This window comes from Leucopleurus acutus (genome assembly GCF_964270905.1).
Source record: "Leucopleurus acutus genome assembly, chromosome: 8".
NCBI classification, from domain to species: domain Eukaryota; kingdom Metazoa; phylum Chordata; class Mammalia; order Artiodactyla; family Delphinidae; genus Leucopleurus; species Leucopleurus acutus.
The window spans coordinates 98,782,766-98,792,489 of record NC_139151.1 but is presented as its reverse complement, the minus strand read 5'-3'; the positions used below and the strand labels follow the sequence as shown (position 1 = coordinate 98,792,489).

Here is a 9,724-nt window from a genome sequence, read left to right as displayed (position 1 = left end):
GGGGCAATTATGAACACTAGGATACAAAAAGGCCACAAACCAACTGCCACTTCTGAGGTGCTGGGAGCAAAAGCAGGGTATTGCGTGTGCTCCATGGGCACGGCACTGCCAAGTGGGTGGGCAGACCCTCTAAGCTACACCTCCTGCCCAACCCACGGACCTGCCCCCACTTGTTACCGCATTTAAGGACCCAAGCAGCTCCTTTCTGGAGCAAACAAGGGCACCTGTTACTTATTTTCTTTCCCTCACGCTGCAGCACAAGCCCCAATAAAGACTTGCCTGAAATTCTCGTCTGGCCTCTTATCAATTTCTATTGATTAAAGAGTACAAGGGGGGCTTCCCTGGTGGTGCAGTGGTTGAGAATCTGCCTGCCAATACAGGGGACGTGGGTTCGAGCTCTGGTCTGGGAAGATCCCACATGCTGTGGAGCAACTAGTCCCGTGAGCCACAACTACTGAGCCTGTGCGTCTGGAGCCTGTGCTCCACAACGAGAGAGGCCGCGATAGTGAGAGGCCCGCGCACCGCGTTGAAGAGTGGCCCCCGCTTGCCACAACTAGAGAAAGTCCTTGCACAGAAACGAAGACCCAACACAGCCACAAAAAATAAATAAATAAATAAATAAATGGGGGATTTAAAAAAAAAAAAGAGTACAAGGTCCTGGGTCAGTAACACTACTGTTACAAAGAAGAACAAACCTGACTCCATATTGGATCTATTCCTTTAGCTCTAAACTTTGTGCTCTGTTGCCTGTGCTTAGTCATGCTGGCTCTGCACCTTTGTAAGAGAATGTTACCTATAGCCTGAAATGTGCATGATGGCCCATTCTCAAAACGTCTGCTTTATCAACTGCTGTCATCATCTTATCCTTCCATTCAATCATTCTCTCCTTCACTGACATTCCTGTGCTAGTCCTTATTCTAAGCACTATGGTGAGAGAGGAGGCTGGTTTTGTAGGCAATCTAAGGTCTCATGATTGGAATCTAATACAAAGTGGATGAATTAGTACTGATTAGCATTTCACAGGCAAGACAGCCATGGGACAGTCATCTCTCCACTCCCTCCTTTTTCCTTTTGAGCTTCCTGTCCTTCAGATCATGTCCCTACTTCTGATTTGAGGAATTTTTTTTCTAGGAAGGAATATTTCTGGCTCCCTGATCAAGTACGTTCTTGCCATAGTCTCCTCACTGCATTAGTCACTTCTTGATTCCTTATGCTATAGACCAAGGGGTTCAGCACTGGTGAAAAAAAGTTGTAGACAACAGACACTGCCTGGCCCTCTTCTGGGGAGTAGCTGGAGCTGGGACACAGGTAGATAAGGGTACAACACACATACTGCAGGAGAACCACCATGAGGGGGGAGGAACTAGTGGAGAAGGCCCGGCGCCTTCCCTGAGCTGAATCCATCCTCACGATGGTGGCCACAATGCAGCCATAGGAGAGGCAGATAAGGAGCAAGGGAATGGCCACAGCGGCCACACTGATGGCATAGAGAGCTGCCTCATGCCTGTGGGTGTCTGCACAGGCCAGGCGCATAACGGCAGGTGTGTCACAGACTAAGTGATAGATTTCATTGTGGCCACAGACTGAAAGGTGGCAGATCAGAATGGTCAAAGGCAGCACCAACAGGAATCCCAGACCTAAAGAACCTAAAGTCATCTGCCCACAGAGCTGCCAACTCACGATGAGGTTGTAACGCAATGGATGACAGACTTCCACGTACCTGCCATAGGCCATGACAGCAAGAAAGACACAGTCAGATTCCCCGAGAAGGATGGAGAAGAACATCTGGGCTCCACAGCCAGGGAGAGAGATAAGCGTCCTCCCCATGGAAAGGACGCCAGCCAGAGTCAAGGGAGCAATGTTGGTGGAGTTGCCAGTCTCCAGCATGGCCAGTACAAAGAGGAAGAAGTACACTGGGGTATGGAGGGAGTGTTCTCACCAGACTGTGAGCCCAGTGGTGACATTTCCAATGAGGCTTCCTGGGTACAACAGCAAGAAGGCCATGAATATGAGGGCCACCACTGCCTGGTCTGTTGAGAAGGGGTGGAAGTGGAAATGGACCGCTCCCGTCTGGTCGTGCTCTTCCATTAGCCCTGGTACCAGGAAGGACATCATGGGCAAAGTGATCCTCCTGTGTCCTCGAGCTTGCTTGTGTTAGAAACACAGTTTGCAGTCATTGATTCCTTACCTTCATTGCTTCTTTTAGAGTTCAGTTAAGGTGATCTTGCCTCCTGCACTGCTTAATCTACTAGCTGTGTGACGTTGGAGAAGTTATGGACATCAGCGTTCTCCTTTTAAACATGGGAAGGGTGTGACACACACCTCGGAGAGGTGGTGTCTGAGAGTGCCATGCCCCATGCCAGCCATGCAATAGAACAGTTCTCAACAGGGTTTCCTTCCAATTGCATTTTTTCCTTGATCTCCGTTCCTCTTTTTTTTTTTAAAGCAAACCTTCCTGAACATTCTCGTGCCTCTTCATTACTATGATTGTCCAAGCACCCCCAGGACACCTTAAAAGTACATATTTGTACAAAGAGCATATGATTCTCATATCAACCCTAAAAGGCTGGCAACACAGGTGTTTCCTTTACCTGTTTTACAAAGGTGGAAACCAGAAGCCCAGATAAGTTAAACAGCTCACACTGCTATCCTCCTCATTCCCAAACTCGCAATTTTGGTATCGTATTTTTTGTTTTTGTTTTTTTTCTTAAACTTTGAACAATCCAATTTTGTTCTGTTTTGTTTTACCAAATACTAACCCTACTCTTGCCTTACCTTCTTTCTCGTATCTGCCTTCATTTGCATCATTACGGTGTCCACCCTAAATAAGGCTTTCATCCCCTCATGTTTAGCTCACTGCCCACCAACCCAACTTATCATACTTTTAGATTAACCTCTCTTAAACACTTTTAAAATCATATTACTCTACTCTGACCCTAAACTTAAAAAGCAAAGGAACCTCAAATTTATTAGTCAATTATACCTCGATAAAACTGAAGAAAAAATAATAAAGGAATCTCTTATTCTTGTGATATCACATACAATTATCACAAAATAATTTTATAAGTGAAACTAGCATAACTTACCTGGGGTATAACTTCAGGAAATCCCTCAATGACCAAAATCCACTGTCCCATCTCACCCACCACACCTTTGTTCTAAATTGCTCAGTCCTTATGCACGACTCTTAAACTTTCTTTTAATTTCCTGCAAGGTAGACTTGCACATATGCAAACATACTTTCTTGTGTTTATGGATTACCTTTTCAATGATATTCAAACAGCCGAAGGTAGCAGCCTACAGAAGGGTCTTTGCATTGATGTTTTCAGGGGGATTCTCAGAGAGGCTGGGCCATGCCAAAAACACTTTCCTGCTAAAATAGAGGGGCAGGGCCAAAAACATATGCAAATTAGAACATTCAACCACCATTGTTTTTTTGGTGTAACAAGTGAACCAAGTTTTACCATTGTGTTTTCTTTTGGTTTAGTTGTTAACAATGATCCCCAGCCTGGCAACGTTGTGGACAAATGAGCATTACCAAGCTCGCTGGTGGAGAGGTGAGAGGTTCAACACTTTAGGAAAATAATAATATTTTTAAATGCTCATGTTTTGTCAAAATATTGACAGTTTTCCAAGGTGAGTAATGCATACCTAAGTATTCATAGTACTATCCTCTTAATTTGTGTAGATTTGAAATTTGCCAAATAAAAAATTAGCATTTGAGTTTAGTTATCACACTTCGGGAGTCTAAAATTAGAAACTAATCTGAAATTAGAATGACAATGGCAACAAAAAAACCTTTATATACAAGGTAAAAATCATAGCATAATTTTAATAGGGAATAATGAAGACAACTTAATACGGAATGCTAGATTCAGTTAATGAAATACTATGCAATGGTTTAAAGTTATATTTCTAAAGACAATGTAATAACCTGAAGATATCTGTGATATAATACTAAACAGAAAATGAGATTTTGAAAATGAAGATCACCTCACTGTAGAAAGAATGCACTCTGAGTAATGAGCCTGGAAAGTGTTTTTCCTGTTCTATATTTTCTAATATTCTTTAATAAACATCAATGCTCTTATCATTTTAATTAATTGCAAACTTATAACATGACAAAAGGAGAAACAAGCAGTGTCGTCCTCAAACCGTGGAACACAATATTTTGCAAATTTTTAAAGCAAAGTAAACAATTTATACAGAAATTAAGAAAAATTTTGTCTAACCACAACTGGTCACTATATTTTCAATAAGAAAAGTGTCATTCCATGAATGCACATTTCATCCTTCATTCAGGTAACTTATCATCAATCACCCCTGGAATGGAACTGAAGGAAGTTTATTTTTCTAGCCAGGCTGCTTTCCCGGAATGCCTACTGCAGAACAATCCCTGTGCATCAGCTGTTCTATGGAAACATCTGAACCAAAGCCATCATGGCCAGAAGCACTAAGCACCTCAAAGGAAAGTGCTGATTTGGAAGCTTGAAACTGGCTCTTTCACACTTAGTACATGGTCAACACATTCCTTTCACTCTACCCTGTTCACTCTTGAGTTATTTGTGTATATACCTGTCTCCCTGGCTGCACAATACACTATTAGCATCTTTGACGGCAGCTTCTATATTTCGTGTGCCTTAACACACATACTCACACGTAATTTGCATATAGTAAATGCAACTCAATTTTTTAAAATAATGAAGCCAACTTGACAAAGCCTAGTATCCTGAGTCACAGCAGGGAAAACTGTAAAACAAAATAAAACTAAAATGCCAGCTAACGGGTATTGAGTGCCCCTTAACGTCCACTGCATTGCAAATAATAATGACTGACATTTATTGGGTGTCAGGGACTATTCCAAGCACTTTATGCCAATTAACTCATTTGCACCTCAAAATAAACTTATGAGGTAGGAGCCATTCTGGTCCTTATTTTACAAATGAGAAAAACCAAAGCACAGACTCCAACCCTGGCCAAATACTGCAGACTGTACACACTTAACCACTACTCCGTGTTGGCTTGCCATGAACATGTCCTCATAGTTGTCTCCTTTGCAGGTTTCAGCTTTGTATATATGGACTTGGGGAAGAATAATGATTTGCTATATTCTGTCTAGAGGAGACAGTACATCATCTCCTAGTTGGGAATCTTTAAAAAAAAATTAGACACTTAATATTCCTACTGCTGGGAATTAATTCTAAAGAAGTCAAAGGGATGAAAAAGGTATTCATATAAAGCTATTTCTAGTAGTATTGTTTCTGTATCTAAAAGAAAGAAGCAGATCACACAACATATAGGGAACAAAAATATCTAACTGTTCTACAGTCATTCAATAATATAGTGTATGAATTCAGTGCATTAAAAGGCCTTCACTAAGAAAAGAATGCAGAAGTAGTGGTGAAAACCTTAATGAGGAGGTAAAGACCCATACACTGAAAACTATAAAACATCAATGAAAGAAATTAACTATGACACAAATAAATGAAATGATAACCCATGTTCATGAATTGGAAGAACTAATATTTTCAAGATGTCTGTGCTGCTCAAACTTATCTACAGATGCATGCAATTCCTATCAAGATTCCAATGGCATTTTTCACAGAAGTAGAAAAAATAATCCTAGAACTCAAATGGAAGGAACCAGAAAAGATCCCAGAGCAAAAGCCATCTTGAACAGTAAGAACAAAGCTGGAGATATAACAGTTCCTGATTTTTTTTTTTTTTAAAGAAGATGTCGGGGGTAGGAGTTTAGTAATTTATTTATTTATTTTTGCTGTGTTGGGTCTTCGTTTCTGTGCGAGCGCTTTCTCTAGTTGTGGCAAGCGGGGGCCAGTCTTCACTGCGTTGCGCGGGCCTCTCACTATCACGGCCTCTCTTGTTGCGGAGCACAGGCTCCAGACGTGCAGGCTCAGTAGTTGTGGCTCACGGGCCTAGTTGCTCCGCGGCATGTGGAATCCTCCCAGACCAGGGCTCGAAGCCGTGTCCCTTGCATTAGCAGGCAGATTCTCAACCACTGCGCCACCAGGGAAGCCCCTACACTTCCTGATTTTTAATTATAATACAAAGGTGTAGAAATTAAAATAGTATGGTACTGGCACAAAAACAGACACATTGACCAATGGAACATATATACATCAGTCAGCCTAATAAAGAATGAAATCCTGCCGTTGGTGACAGCAAGCATGAAGCTGGAGGAGATGATGCCAAGTGAAATAAGCTAGACAGAAAAATAAGTGGTGATATCACTTATATGTGGAAACTAAAAAAAAAGTTGAACTCATAGAAACAGAGAGTAGAAGTGTGGCTACCAAGGGTCAGGGAGTAGGGGGCATAGAGAGATGCTGGCCAAAGGGTATAAGCTTTCAGTTATAAGATGAATAAATTCCAGAGACCTAATGTACAACGTGATGACTAAATTGAACAATAATGCATTGTATACTTGAAATTTTCCAAGCGAGTAGATATTGTGTTCTCAACACACACAAAGAAACAACGATATGAGATGAAGTTATACTAATTAGCTTGATCGTGGTAATCATTTCACAATGTATAACAAAATGTCACATTGTACACCTTAAATACGTACAAATTTTATTTGTCAATTATACCTCAACAAAGCTGAAAAATAAAATATTGAGCGTAAGTCTCTGTATTGGAAGGAAGGTTGAATAATTGGTAGCTCTTAACATTCTCTGCACCATGTGAATTTTACAGTGTTTTCTCCATAGACCCCACAATAATCCTTTTAAAGCTAATACAGTGCTATGTAACATAATGAATACTGCACATGCATTATCTCATTCAATCTCCACAACTTCTCTATGAGAGGGGAACATCACTCTCATTGCCACTTTACAGATAAGGTCACCAAGGCTTCGACCATGTGATTAATGTACCCAAGGGCACACATATAGTCAGTGGCTGAGCCAAGGTTTGCGTCCGTGTCTGTCTGAATTAGACCTACTCTTTTAACCATTCTTATGTATTACCTCCAAACCCCAAGTTTTGAAAATTACTATCTGCCTAACTCTATCTTTTAAACAAACAAAAAACAAAGAGTAGTAGTAATAATAATGATACATGTATAGGGCTTCCCTGGTGGCGCAGTGGTTGAGAGTCCGCCTGCCGATGCAGGGGACACGGGTTCGTGCCCCGGTCCGGGAAGATCCCACATGCCGCGGAGCGGCTGGGCCCATGAGCCATGGCCACTGAGGCTGCACGTCCGGAGCCTGTGCTCCGCAATGGGAGAGGCCACAACAGTGAGAGGCCCATGTACCGCAAAAAAAAAAAAAAAAAAAGGTACATGTATAGATGTATCCCAAGAAAATGTATGACATATGCTAGGGCTTTTTAAATATTAAAATTACCTTGAAAACTCCATTAATAACCTTGAAGGCCCTTTGAGATATGGATAGCCAATATATGGTCACCCACTGCATGACCTCTAAAATCCCTTCTAGTTCTATGATTTCATGAAAAACCTTTAAAAAAAATTTTTATTTTAAATAAAAAAAGAAGCTCTAGATGGTCCCCATTTCTCCAAGGGACACTGAATGAAAACCATCTCTTCAGGTGCTTTACATGAAATTGAACGAAGCATTAGTTTCATCAATGTCAAGTAAAATTTTTTTTTGGCTGCGTTGGGTCTTTGTTGTTGTGGCGAGCAGGGGCTACTCTTTGTCGTGGTGCACAGGCTTCTCATTGCAACGGCTTCTCTTGTTGCAGAGCACGGGCTCTAGGGCACGCGCGCTTCAGTAGTTGTGGCTCACGGGATTAGTTGCTCCGCAGCATATGGGATCTTCCCCAAGCAGGGATCAAACCTGTGTCTCTGCATTGGCAGGCAGATTTTTAACCACTGCACCACTAAGAAAGTCCCAAATGTCAAGTAAATTGAGAGACCACCGTCAGGATTTGAATGGTTCAATACAGAACACCCAAGGAGATGGTGGGTGAAAAGTTCTGGCTTTGATATGTTAAATGTGAGATACTTACTAGGATCCAAATAGTGATGTCAGCTAGACAGTGGATATACTAGTCTGGAGTTCAGGGACAAAGTTAGGCTGCAAATAACATATCTGAGAGTTATCAGCCTGTTTTTGTATTTAAAGACAAACAACTGAACTGGATTACCTACCAAAAAAATGTAAATAGAAAAGAGGGCCTGGGGCCAAGATCCAGCCTGAGTGGAAGTTAGGGCAAGTATAGAAGCCAGCAAAGTAGACTAAGAAGGAATATCAGAGATATGAGAGTAAAGTCAAGAGGAATTAATTTCCCAGAAGCAAAGAGAAAAGGGGATATTGCAGAATACGGAAAAGAACAAAAAAACAATGAATAATGCCGCATGTGGAAATTTTCTTTTTTGAATGTTATTTCAAGGTAAATCAAGTGAAAATAGTAATTTTTCTTTTCCTCAACTGACCTCATCACTGAGTTCATCAACAAGTGACTAAAAAATAATCCTTAGGGAACCTGTACCAAATGGAATAATGGAATATAGGAACACTGCATTTAATCTTGTTTTATGCTTCCCAAGCAGACCTTCCCAAGTCATCTCAGGGGACCAAGAGTGTCACTTTAGCCAGCTTAGTTATTATGAACGTCATTATTTGATGATCATTTCAAATCCAAATATCAAGGGAACTTCAAAGGTAAGTTCCAGGCTACAGAGATATAAGTATAGCCGGATGTTACCTTATACAAAGAAGCAGCAGGATAGACCATACTCTCAGTCCCAGAATTGATCAGATAAGGAATCAGATCTAGTTTGAGAAGAGCTTTAACACAGTGCCCTGAATCAGTGAGATACGTGAATCTAGAAGTGGTAAGCATGCCAGCCCGCAGATCTTCTGAGGACAGACCACTGGGGTCCTCAGCGTTTAGCAAGGGACCCATGTAAGTCTGCAATGGCTTGCGGTCCACATGAGTACATTAAAAGGTAAGAATCTCCTTCCAGACTCCAGATTTTAGAAGATTAGGAAAATCCCTAGCGTGTAACCAGGACAAGGCTTGCTGTGGGCATTGGCCAAGGAACAGAAGCTAAGTATGGAGTGGAGCTTTTCCCAGAAAGAGTCAAAGTTCAGTTTTGACTCAGAACCAGTGTCCTATACTAGACAGTTTAAGGAGAATTCAAGAATGCATACTGTGAAATCCATGTTCTTCAAAATGATTGATGGCAAGAAGGAGGCTCTGTCCAAAATAGTCAAGGGATCGTGCTCTAGATCAGATTGAGTCCGAAACTAACTGGCCTTAAAATATAATGTCAGTACTTTCAAGGTTTCTCCAGTTTAAAAATATATCCGTCATCCCAAATGTCAATAGAAGCTGAAGAATTAGAGAATATCTACTTCTGTTATAAAAGGAATGGCTAGAAGGTTTCTCCTCATTAAGAATCCCCCATATGCTCCGGTACATACAAAATTAAATTTGATTTTCTCCTGTTAAAAAAAAAAAGAATCCCCCGTATGCATTAAAAAATAATTCTAATTACATGCAACTTTTCAAAAACCATTTTTGGAAAAGAGAGATACGCCTGCACTTTCCTAACACGTTGTCCTTTTACAACAGCCCTTAGCTGAATTTAACTTGTATTCTTTTTATTACTTTATCTCTCATTCAGTTTTGGCCTCTTTGTGTATTGACACCCCCTCTCGTTCTCTACACTTTTCCCTCTTCTCCTAGAAACTAGAGCTATGCCTTACATAGAGGACGGTCTTAATAAATT

General features: G+C 41.1%; 1 pseudogene across 1 annotated transcript; it reads right to left on the bottom strand.

The window, feature by feature from the left end:
• Positions 1 to 1,087: 1,087 nt before the first annotated feature.
• Positions 1,088 to 2,115, bottom strand: LOC309964888 (olfactory receptor 10V1-like; annotated as a pseudogene). The gene has a single exon. The product of its transcript is annotated as an olfactory receptor 10V1-like (transcript).
• Positions 2,116 to 9,724: the final 7,609 nt, after the last annotated feature.